Genomic DNA, 13,247 nt, shown 5'->3' with positions numbered 1-13,247 from the left:
ATCTTAGTGAACAGTAACAATATGCTCTGCTGCATTTTTACAAACACACATGTGAAGTGATGACCTGAAGCTCTGAGTGATGTCTACCTATCCAACAGGGGACATTCATAGACTGGAGTAACACTCAGAGAGTGCTGGAACACTTTCTTTTAATTCACAACCTGATTTTTTTACATAATAAACTCCAAAGACACCCTGGCAGACACACAACGTCATAAGACTTTAAAGGGTCACGAAACACCAAAACACATTTTTTGAGCTGTTGACAGTCGTATATGTGTCCCACACTGCTAAAAACACTATGAGGACACCTATATTTCACTAAAAAGTGTAAATTGGTTGTTTTTGTATTATTTCAAGCAAATTCGTACTTCCTGTTTGAAACGAATTTTTGAAGCTGCGTCACGGTCATGACATAATAGCCTGTATTCCAGCATGCAGACTGGGCGTCTGTGCCAGAGTGTGTCTTATTACGTCTTACAGTGTGTTGCATTAATGCATGAGTAAGGCTTGGTTCAAACCAATCAGCGTGCTCTATTGTGCAACTTCATTAATATTCATTACTGTGTTTACACGACATAGACGCCACGTTGTGTTGGCAAAACAAGCGTGAAGTGTTGCTTTTATAGTTTGCTGCCGTTAAGTTTCGTTTTCTTTTTCTCTCTGTGAGAGCTCAGACTCACGTGTGGATTAACAGTGTACGCAACGCTCGACAACAATAACTTACGCGTCTAAGGAGGAACATTGTTTACCTGTTAGCTGTTCTCATCTGCAAACGCTGAGATCCGGATTCGCTTGTAGTCTTCTCTTCATAAAGACGCGGCTCTAGTTGCTGGTGATTGTCCTGTCTCTACAGATTTGGTAAGTGAGCGACCAGTGCTCTTTGTTTATTCAGTTTGTTCGTATCGAAGTTAACTATTGCACCGTAACATGTTAGGACCACAACCAAACTTTAACCTCGTTTAGGGTTTTTAACCGCATTTTGTGACCGGAATAACACACGCGACTTTCTGACGCTACCTGCCGTGTGCATCTAAGTTTAGTTCCTCCGACACTCCCCCCTAAACAGAGCTGGACACGCCCACTTTTCTGACTTTTTCCAAAGTAGAAGTGTGAAAACACCCTGCTGAAACGAGGGGGTTTCATGGCCCTTTAATATTACAGTATAGGTTAGATTTTGGTCTCCAGTATCTCATTCATTCATTTTTCTTCTCGGCTTAGTCCCTTTATTAATCTGGGGTCGCCTCAGTGGAATAAACCGCCAACTTATCCAGCAAATTTTTACGCAGTGCATGCCCTTCCAGCCGAAACCCATCTCTGGGAAACATCCACACACACATTCACACACAGACTCATACACCACGGACAATTTAGCCTACCCAACTCACCTGTACCACATGTCTTTGGACTGTGGGGGAAACCGGAGCACCCGGACGAAACCCACGCGAAGTCAGGGAGAACATGCAAACTCCACACAAAAAAACGGCAACTGAGCTGAGGTTCGAACCAGCGACCTATCGACCTTCTTGCTGTGAGGCGCTACTACTGAGCCGATGCCTTGCCTTCTCCAGCATCTAATGACAACGTTATTTTGACGTCCAATAACGATGTGAAGTGATATTGATATTTTGTTGATTTTAGGTTGTGTTGGAAAGTGACCAAAATCCAACATCGAATTGACGTCAAATACTGAACTTTCTTTGTCAGGTATGGCAACCAAAATCCTACGTCTGATAGACGTCATATTGGTAATGTCCACACAATGTCATGCTTTAACATCCTTTGATGTTGATATTTTGTTGTTTTAAGATTACATTGGAAACTAACCTAAATGCAACGTCTGTCCGATGTCTGACATTGATGTCTGTCTGATGTTGGTTTCTGACGTCAACCCAATTTTCATTTCCAAACAAAATGCAAAATGCAGCCATATTTATGAGGACTTCTCAAAGACATAATTATTTTTATACTGTACAGATTGTATATTCTCTTTTCCTACCCCATTTGCACTTTTAAACCCCAAATTCTCAAATTGTAGCTGAAAACGATGTTGCAAAAATGTACCTTAAACAATTTGTGTTCCTAATGTAGGCACAGACCCTCAGTGAGCACTGAAAATGTAATGATCTGTTACTCTGTATACAGGGTTTTAATGTTTAAGACAATTTGGACTGAAAACCCTACAGTGACCAAACCTTAATCAGCAGAAAGTATCAAAAGACTGGACTAACCATTGCTGAGGAGTGAAAAGAAAACTTGTCCAATGTTCACTTTAGAGAAGAAAGCAAGTTTATTTGGATCCAATAGGAAACATTAGGTTTGTTTTCAAACTGAATAAAAGTTGAAAGTGTGTGTAGAAGTCAGTGAAAAAGATGGTTCATGGTTGTGGTGGAAAATTTTATTTTTTTATTATTTTTTTTTTGGCAGCAGCAGGAGTTGCAGCTTTAATGTAGCTACTGTACATACTTAGAGGGAACACAAATGTTTATAAGAAGCTTCTTTAGCATTCTTCACTTAAATCTGGCAGAATTTTTTAAGCGACCCTGTCCTACATTGCAAAACAAGTGAAGTTGTGGCAGAAAACACTGAGATAAAATAATGGCAGCCCAAAGTCCTGAACTAAACCTAATTGAAAATCTTTGTAAAACCATTTGTGACAGGTATGGTTAAGCAATCTACTACAATCACTAAAATATAGAGTAAAGAAGAACCTATCGTGTGAGAGATTGATGTCTTGTGAAAGCCCGTTATGTCCAATGAGAGACTAGTAATACTGTATGTGAGAGACTAGTAATGTGTTGTATGAGGTTATGATTAAACAAAGCATCTTGCATTTAAAGATTGAAATGATTCTTTGAAATGTACAATTTATTTACAAATTTCAATAATTCTTAAAATTAAATTGCACAAGTTAGAAATCAGAGTTAAAAAGGTTTCTCAGCAATCAAAGTGTCACCTTTTCTAAAAGATCCATTTTTATTAATATTCTCATAACAAATAAGTAAAACTCTTTCCACAACATAGTTATGACAATACCAACATAAATGCACTACACTATAAAAATGCTGGGTTGTTTCAACTCAATGTTGGGTCAAATAAGGACAAACCCAACTGCTGGGTTAAAAACTGAAACTTCGATTTAACTGAAACAATTAACCCAAAGTAGGGTTTTGACAAGGTATCTCCAGGTACCATCAGTAGTCTTGTGGCGTCTCTGTCTCTTGCTCACAGATGCACAGTTTCTCCTGATTTCGACCCACATGACTCCCACATTTAGATATGCTCTGGAATCTTCTGCTCGAGCAAGTGGATTAATGCATCTCTGTGGAAACGCTCGCTCACAGATTGATCAGGCATTACAATATCTGCTCTCTCCACCATCACAGTCACAGAGCCAAAGACTCAACTTATCTTGGGCTCAGAGGAAATTGGCAGTGAAGAGCATCTTAAGTTAGTGTCAGTGTTAGAGAGAGACGGTGCATAGTCATCTCAGTAGACTGCATTCAGATGAGGGCTGAACTGCGATTCACTTTACATTCACTTAATCTCAAAATCCCACTTTTTAAGTGAAAAAATACAATCCAGAATGTGCTATTAAAAATACAAGCTCTTACAACCATTGAAAGTAGTACATCTGAATGGTTTCTAGTCTGTTTAGGGACGTATTGTATCATGATTTATTGTTTTTTAATAGCATGCTACCAATAGACTGTAAAAGATTACAAGAAGAGAACCATAGGACCATCAGAGGTTCAATTAAAACCAACATGATGTCCGTTATAACAATTAAAACCATTACAAAACCATGACAAATGTTGAGATTGGTGATTGTATCTATGGTTTGTTTTTCAGTAGGGAATACAGTATGAAAGGTTGTATATTTAGACCTGTCCCAAATAGCAAAACAAGTGAAGCAATGACCGAAAATACCGAAATAATGTAATGGCAGCCCAAAGTCCTGAACTAAACCTGATTGAAAACCTCTGTAAAACCATTTTTGATAAACTTATGGTTAGGAAAACCATTATAATCACTGAACTATAGAGTGAAGAAGAGCCAATCAAGATTAAACTAGAGCAGTGTGAGAGACTGATGTTGTTAAAGACTAGTGACTTCCAACAAGATACTAGTTATGTCCTGCGAGAGACTGTAATGTAGGTGAGAGATGATTAAACAAAGCATCTTACATCTTAAAAGAAATTATAGAATTTATTCTTGATGTCAAATTTACGCACACACTTATTTTATTTTTCTCTCTACATTAAACCTAGTATAATTCCTATTCTAAGAAATACAGCCATTACAAAACCATGAGAAATGTTGAGATTAGTGATTGTCTCTATGGTTCATGTTTTTCAGCTGGGAACTCAGTACAAGAGGTTTTTGTTTAGATCTGTCCCAAATAGCAAAACAAGTGAAGCAGTGGCCGAAAATACTGAAATAATGTAATGGCAGCCCAGAGTCCTGAACTAAACCTGATTGTCACAAATGGTTTTCCTGAGTTATGGTTTTCAAAGTTATAAAATGGTTAAGAAACCATCAAAATCATTGAACTATAGAGTGAGGAAGAGCCAATCAAGATTAAACTAGAGCAGTGTGAGAGAAGGGTGTCTTGTTAAAGACTAGTTATTTCCAACAAGATACTAGTTATATCCTGTGAGAGACAGTAATGTAGGTGAGAGATGATTAAACAAAGCATCTTACATTCAAATGAAAATACTGAAATTATTAATCTCAAATTTAATGACAAATTTATATTTTCCACCCATTAAAGCTAGTATAATTCCCATTATAACAATTAAAACCATTACAAAACCATTAAAAATGGTGAGATTGGTGATTGTCTCTATGGTTTGTTTTTCAGCAGGGAATACCGTATGAGAGGTTTTATATTTAGACCTGTCCCAAATAGCAAAACAAGTTATGCAGTGGCTGAAAATACTGAAATAATGTAATAGCAGCCCAGAGTCCTGAACTAAGCTTGATCGAAAACCTCTGGAAAACCCTTTGTGATGAAGTTATGGGTAGGAAAACCATCAAAATCATTGAACTATAGAGTTAAGAATAGGCAATCAGGATTAAACTGCAGTGTGAGAGACTGATGTTGTTAAAGACTAGTTATTACAAACAAGATACTTGTTATGTCGTGATGTAGGTGAGAGATGATTAAACAAAGCATCTTACATCCAAAGGAAAATATTGAAATTATTCTTATTCTCAAATTTACTCACAAATTGAATTTTTCTCCTGATTAAAACTAGTAAAATTCCCATTATAACAATTAAAACCTGTGGCGACCCCGGATTAATAAAGGGACTAAGCTGAAAAGAAAATGAATGAATGAACAATTAAAACCATTACAAAACCATTAAAAATGTTGGTGATTGGTGATTGTCTTTATGGTTTATGTTTTTCAGCATAGACTACAGTATGAGAGGTGTTACAGTATATTTAGATCTGTCCCAAATAGCAAAACAAGGGAAGCAATGACCGAAAAAACTGAAATAATGTAATGGCAGCCCAGAGTCCTGAACTAAACCTTAATGAAAACCTCTGAAAAACCATTTGTGATGAAGTTGTTTAGAAAACCATCAAAATCATTGAACTATTGAGTGAAGAAGAGCCAATCAAGATTAAATCAGTGCAGTGTGAGAGACTAATGTCTTGTGAATGTCTGATATACTAGTGATGTGCTGTATGAGGTTAAGATTAAACAAAGCATCTTACTGTATATTCAAAGAAAAAGATTGAAATTGTTCTTATCATTCTTACACATTTCAATTGTTCTTCCCATTACAACCAGTATACGTTCCATTATAACAATCCAAACCATCAGAACTTTTGTTCTTGGTGATTGTCTCTATGGTTTATGTTTTTTAGCAGGAAACACAATATGAGACATTTTATATTTTTATTACAGAAATTAGTGTACAATTATAATACATTCAGGGTGGTATTGGAAACATGTTGGAGAGCGCCTCACTGTGGCCCCCAGGGCTGTTTATGGAAATGTAGAATTTAATAAGCTCTTCTTGACACCTTGTCACTGACATGTGCGTGTGCGTGTGTGTGTGTGTGTGTGTGTGTGTGTGTGTGTGTGTGTATGTGTTTATGCACCTGCATTAGCAACGCTCTGTTGAATAAGTCCATTATGACAGTGACCTGAGCTTGCACTGTCTGCATTCTTTGAATACCTACCGAATTATTTGCATTTCACTCCCGTTCTGTCAGACATTGTGGCTGTATGTCATACACTGTAAAAAGTATTTTTCTAACAGACATTTGGTAGGAATGTAAATAACTGGAAAGTCCTCTTGAAAATAGTTTTAGAAATGATCTTTATCTCACATTTACAGGAAAGAAACTTAGGCTTACTTTGAACAGCACAAAAGTTTTTTTTTTTTTCTGATACATTTTTTTTTTTTACCAAAGGGATTTTAGAGTAGTCTTCATTAACAGTGTTAGGCATGAGCAAAAATGTGACCTCAATAATCAGCTACCTGGTTAACAGTGAGTTTTTCCACAAGTAGAGAAATTATACATTTTATTGCACGGCTGTATTGCACTTTTATTTTTTTGACTTATTCAACAATCATTGCATTTATAATATTTTATGGTTTGGTGGATTTGGTAGCTACTTTCTATTAATTTGTACTATCTCATTCCAGTTATACTTACTTTTCCCCGTACAAATGATCTTTTCATGATCTGTTTTGTTAAACTTGCCTTACAAAATAGTTCAATTTTTCAGTATCACATTATTTTGATTATTTTGATGGGGCTAATAAGGAGCTGAACCCCCCTAAAATGAAAATCCTAATATCACTCCTGGTAACACTTTATTAAGTACACACTAAGAATAATTTATTAAGCATTAGCCAATCGTCAATTCATTATTTGTAAAGCAAATAATGACACTATTCATTTCATGAATAACGAATCATTAAAAAAGTAAGAAAACAAAATTATTGAGCAAGAAGTCAAGATTACAGCATTTGTAGCGGTATTTATAAACTGCTTACTAACATCTATTAATGCAGAGGTAATGCTTAACAAATAATGAATTCACTATTTGCTAATGCTTCATAAAGGATTCATTAAGTGTAGTTATCACCTGTATATATTTTTAAAAAAAATATTAAAACAAGTAAGCAAATCAATGTGATTTAATCCCTGACATCTGAGTTTTTGTTTACACGATCAGTCAGTCTGTTTGTTGTAATTACAGCTGATTTTTGGTTTTCAGCTCGTGTCCTTCTCTTGGCTCATTCTCTGCTCAAACCCATATGCCGTTCACCGTTCACCACATCTGAACCGGAGCAGACCCACAAACCAACGATCACCCCAGCTCCTCTCATTTCACTGGGCTTCGCCGCGGCCCACCAGGCTCTTGGAAGATTGATGATCCGTCGGTGCGATGCCACTATGCCAGATTTGCTGAAGGTCTGGATTCATTGGTCTGGTAAAGGAAGGGCAGGAATAGCTGGGAAATTTGGCATCACTTTGGGCTTTATTCAGTAGTTGGGCCAGCAGTGCTGGAGAGACACTCATGCATGTCAGCCCAAACAACTGCTGCCAAACACAACCAGATGATGATTTCATTTTGGAGAACAAGAACACCTTTCGGGAAGGGTGTGTGATAATTAGAATTAACTTGAATTAAACTTATATTAAGCATTCAATCACATTAAATAATTTATTTATTTAGTTAGTAAGTTAGATAGTAAGTTTGTTTCGTTAACAGGGGCATGGTATATTAATAAAACATTTCTGTAAATGTAACAGAATTAGCCAAATGCTTTTTTTTCATCCCCAGTGCCTGGACAGAATTTTACAAGTCAGCCTAAAGATTTTTCTTTTTTTAAATACTACTTGCATACAGCGGAGAAAATAAGTATTGAACACGTCACTATTTTTCTCTGAAAACATATCTCTAAAGGTGCCGTTGACTTGAAATTTTCCCAAAGAAATCCATATATGCATAGAAAACAAATCTAATTAGTTAACAAATGAAATTATGTGTAAAGAAATGAAATGACGCAGGGAAAATGTATTGAACACATGAAGAAAGGGAGGTGTTGAAAGACAGTGAAAGCCCAGACAGCAGCTGAAATCTCTTAGTTCTTCAGCAACCCTCCGCTTCCTCAATGTAAATGAATATTAGCTGCTTCTGTCCAACATCTACATTTTCAGGATGATGTAGATGAAATCAGAGTGGACATTTCAGCAAGACAATGATCCAAACACAGCCAAACAAACTCTCAAATGCTTCCAGAGAAAGAAAATCAAGCTGTAGAATGGCATAGCCAGTCACCAGACTTTAATATAAAATAAAATACAAATGAAATATCAGACTTGATAGATGAGACCCACAGAATCAAGATTTTTTTTAAAATCTTCTTTTGAAGAAAAACTCACACCTGAGCAATTCATGTTCCATATGTGACTTCATTTTCCATATGAGAGGCGTCTTTAAGCTGCCATTCAATTCAATTCAGCTTTATTTGTATAGCGCTTTTACAATGTAGATTGTGTCAAAGCAGCTTCACATAAATGCTCATAGTAACTGGATCAGGGTAGTTCAGTTTTTAGTGTTTAAGTTCAGTTCAGTTTAGCTCAGTTCAGTGTGGTTTGAAATCATTACTGAGAGTCCAAACACTGAAGAGCAAATTCATCGATGCATAGCTTTACAGATCCTGAACCATGCAAGCCAGTGGCGACAGCGGAGAGGGAAAAAAACATCACTAATAGGAGGGTGAAGAAAAAAAACCTTGAGAGAACCAGACTTAGTTCGGCACAACCATTTTAATTTCTCCGCTGGCCAAAAGTCTTGTGCAGAGCTGCAGCCATCACCAAATCTATTTCAATTCCATGTTAACACTTCCTTGATATATATTATTCCCAGGAAAAAAAAAACAAGACATGTTTAATACTTATTTTCCCCGCTGTATCACAGTTCATTCATTCATTCATTCATTCATTTTCTTTTCGGTTTAGTCCCTTTATTAATCTGGGGTTACCACAGCGGAATAAACCGCCAACTTTTCCAGCATTTTTTTTCGCAGCAGATGCCCTTTCAGCTGCAACCCATCAATTGGAAGCATCCATACACACATTCACGCACACTCATACACTATAGTCGATTTCAGCTTACCCAATTCACCTGTACCACATGTTTTTGGACTTGTGGGGGAAACCGGAGCACCTAGAGGAAACCCACGCAAACGCAGGGAGAACATGCAAACTCCACACAGAAATGCCAACCTACCCAGCCAAAGATTGAACCAGCTACCTTCTTGCTGTGAGGTGACAGCACTACCTACTTCGCCACACAATCCATGAAACAAATTTGAAAAAATTCTATAAAAATATTATTTACATATTATTTATATCAAACTATTTATTATAATTTTTTTGTTGTTGCAATTTTTTATGTATAGCACAATATAGAAAATAAAGCAGCCCAATTCTAGTAGTTAAAATCAAACAACAATCAATTTTGCTCCGAGACTACAATCAAAAGAAATTTCTATGTGCAACTCTAAAAAATGTGGACAGATTCTACCATTCATTGGGGTGCCCATATTTGACACAATTTTGAGTTCTGACACCCAGTATATTTAATTAAAAATCTCTGTTGTATTAGTTTTATTTTAACTATTTATAAAAGGAATATCATTTTTGTCTTTTAAAGTCTCCTTAAAGTAAATTAAATAAAAGCATTTAATCAGCTTTATATAGAAATGTTTTAGAAAAACACATTACTAATATGTATCTTGAAATCAAACACTAGCACTGATGTTTTGAAAGTTTTGTCCCTGCAATTTTATTTTCACTCAAAACAGCCATAAAATGTCAACCAAGTTTAGGAAACTGGGCTTTTATGTAAATATGTTCTCAAATTCTTATAGGTTTGTGGAATTGCACCCTGATGATTAATGTTTCAATAACCAATCATTGTGAAAATAGTGTGTGTACTGTTTTTCCACAGTAATAATCTACAGTTCTGTCTGGTTCTCAAATCTGATTGGCTGATTGCAGTGAGATATTAATGTAATATCAGTACTTCTACAGCCTCTTCAACCTTGTGTATTACTCCGCCCACAGGAGTGGCAAGCAGAGGATACAGTTTGACAAATGTTCCTGCTGTTGGACAACATAATGTACTTTTGAGGCTTTTTTAAGTGAGAATGTAGTTGTTTTCATTTCTAACTTTGCAGTTTTTAAATAAGGATTATGCCTATTTTAAATATTCATAATTTCAAAGGTTTAGCATGTTGGTGGGCATCAGACTGTCGTACTTATCAGAGCAAATACGGTTCCGCCACAAGATGCCGAAAGAGACTGCTTACGTTTTTTTTTTTTTCAGCATACGTTTCAAACTACAGCAAAACAAATCATTATATATCAGGTAACTGTTAAGTCGATCTCTTTCTGTTGTATTTTGTAATACTGTATGTATATAGTAATCTGGTAGTGTTTGCTTTGCTTTGTTTTTTGGGGTTAATTATTGTGATCTCCCGGTTTCAAGAGAGAAGTACTGAATGGGGAATCTCTGTAGACTGATGGCATTTCAAGCCGTTTAGCCTTATAATCTTAAAATGTGAGCAAAATCAGCTGTTTTGTCATCACTTTAGACATTACGCTAGAGAATCATTTAAAAACTATAGCTGTAAAGTGACGTTTGTGGAGTAGCAACGGTTTCTGCTGTTCTGCAGATGTGTAAAAATGGCAGAAGAAAGTAGTTACTCTCACAAAGGGTTTTTGACAATCTCCATGTTTGATTTTCTTTTCTGCTGTAGAAATGCAATATCACACGAGTAGCAGTGCAATATGGCTGTATATTGTTACTGGTGGGACACTAAGGCACTCGGCTTGCGGCTTCAAGCCAATGCACGCCTCCCAGTGCTGTTATACAGCCATATTGCACTGCTACTCATGTGATATATATATATGGCAGCACTGTGGCTAAGTGGTAATGTATATATTTATACATATGGCGGCACAGTGGCTCACTGGTTAGCACTATCACCTCACAGCAAGAAGGTCTCTGGTTGTTCCTATGTTCGTGTGGGTGCTCCGGTTTCTACCACAGTCGAAAGACATGCACTAAAGGTGAATTGGATGAACTAAATTGGCTGTAGTCTTTTAGTGTGTGTTTGAATGAGTTAGTGTATGGGTGTTTCCCAGTACTGGGTTGTGGCTGGAAAGGCATCTGTTGCATAAAACATATGCTAGAATAGTTGGTGGTTCATTCTGCTGTGACGACCTCTTATAAATAAGGGAGTAATTTGAAGAAAAATGAATGAATGAAAAAAGAGGTGTAAATTGTACTGTCAAAATAATGTCATCACATTGTGACATACCAGTGACAAACAAATGCATTCTCTCATCTGATGCTCTGTAATAGGAAAACTATTCAGTTTATCGGTCAAACGTCTGACAGATTGAGTGACAAGCGTGCTTCAAAACACCTTAAATAACAACCAGACTGAATGTGTCATTTGAAATCCCTGTATTGGAAGTAGTGGTTTAGCAGCTAAAGAGTTGAGCTAGAAAGCCAAAATGTGTCTACTGGAAAGAGTTTGTCTTCAGTAATAATTATGCCCAGCAAGAGACTTTTTGGACAAGAAAACATAAATGGCAAATGACCAAAAAGAGTTCAGCCAGAAGCGCTACTATTGTTGTTTCTTTTGAGATGTTGACACATTTGTCATAACCTTGCCAGATTGATCTTTACCCTTTAACGATCCTCTCAAAAGTTTATGACTTAAATGAAATTGAAATTACAATTTAGCAAAAGTTGTGTTCGTCAGTTATGTCATCAGTAGTAAATCCTCTCCAAAAGCCAGAGGGCACTCTTGCGCAAAAACTCTAAATACCCCACCAAAAACAAACCTAGGAATTCCTCATTGCAGTTCCTGCATAAACAGAAGGTTTAACAGCTTTCAGTGTGAGTAATGAACACGACTATGGAATCATCTTACAGCAGGATCTACAGTATTTTAAACACTCAACTAAAGTTATGAAGTAAGTTTGGAGTAAAAACATGTTGTTAAATGTGGCATTTTCACATTCCTTCAGATATAGCAGCTCACCATAGTGCACTGGGAAGCTACGCAACAGTTCTCATTATCACAAAGATTTTCATTATTGGTCAAACAAAAATTGAATAAAAATGAACATTTTATTGCGTGGCTTAACAGTGTGTTATGACTCTTTAAAATACTGTTGCTGCATCTTTACTATTGATTAAAGAACTGGCTTTGCTGATAAAATGCAAAAATTGCCTAATTGCCCTAATTAAGATTTCAGTTTTGTGAAATTCCTATTTCAATGTAAATTTGTGGGAATGTCAGGTGCGTTTACATAACACCTTTTCAAGTGTTCGAACTACACCATAGCCATTAGGGGAGCCAATTTTATTTCTAAGGGGTATTTGGTCTTGAGAGTCCCTTGCCACAATGATATATAAAACACACTGGATGACTCTGGTAAAACCTAATCGCAAAAATGAAAGAAACAACATTGTAAGGGGTTCTGTTTTGGCAAATTCACCCTGCTTTCAGCTTAAACCTTGATGCTCATGAGAAGAATAGCATGTGTAGTTTTTTTTTTTTTTGAGACCCCCCAAAATTCCCCCTTGCTCATCCGTAGTTTGCACCCTGCCTTTTAAACAAAAAAAAATAAAGATGTCTCAGTCTTGACTTCGACAAAAGACAACAGCTATGTTTCTATCCACTTATTTTGATGCATATTTTGAACTACCGCATAAAAATGCTTAATGCAAGATGCACATTAACAAAATGTACAAAAACGAGTATGTACCTGATAAAATCATTCATTCAGATGAGGAGCTAATGGCTCGGATGCACAAGAAAAGAAACCAAAAAGCTAGTCCACTGACATCCTTGAATCCTTTTTTATTTACAATCTCCTCACTACTATACGGCACTCATTTTTAGTGAGTGTTGTTATTCTGACCTGAGGTGACAAGCACAAGCATGTGGATTCCTTAACCATTTATAATTAACTTTGCTCGCGCTCCGCTGGTGTCTCTTGAAACTAGGCGTCCATCAAGTGTTTTCTCAGAGGAAAACAAACCATTGCTGTAGCTCTGGTGCAAGTTTATAGAGAGAGTAAAAAGCGCTGCAGTGTTTGGGTGCGCTGTGTTTCATTCATGCATTTTCTTGTCGGCTTAGTCCCTTTATTAATCCGGGGTCGCCACAGCGGAATGAACCACCAAC

General features: G+C 36.6%; 2 long non-coding RNA genes across 3 annotated transcripts in view; both read left to right on the top strand.

Moving 5' to 3' along the window:
* LOC147843062 (uncharacterized) overlaps positions 1 to 13,247 on the top strand; it is an 812,539-nt gene that overhangs the window by 358,932 nt on the left and 440,360 nt on the right. The gene's annotated exons all lie outside the window — the stretch shown is intronic.
* Positions 1 to 13,247, top strand: part of LOC147843065 (uncharacterized) — a 113,161-nt gene that overhangs the window by 73,699 nt on the left and 26,215 nt on the right. Inside the window, exon 3 of one of the 2 annotated variants that reach the window (XR_015495480.1) lies at positions 7,247 to 7,443. The exons of the other annotated variant lie outside the window; for it this stretch is intronic. This is a non-coding gene — a long non-coding RNA (uncharacterized LOC147843065). The remainder of the gene's footprint in view (positions 1 to 7,246; positions 7,444 to 13,247) is intronic. 2 annotated transcript variants of the gene reach the window in all.

Source organism: Danio rerio, chromosome 7 (genome assembly GCF_052040795.2).
Source record: "Danio rerio strain M-AB ecotype USA chromosome 7, GRCz13ab, whole genome shotgun sequence".
Lineage (NCBI taxonomy): Eukaryota > Metazoa > Chordata > Actinopteri > Cypriniformes > Danionidae > Danio > Danio rerio.
This window is presented reverse-complemented; position numbering and strand designations above follow the sequence as displayed.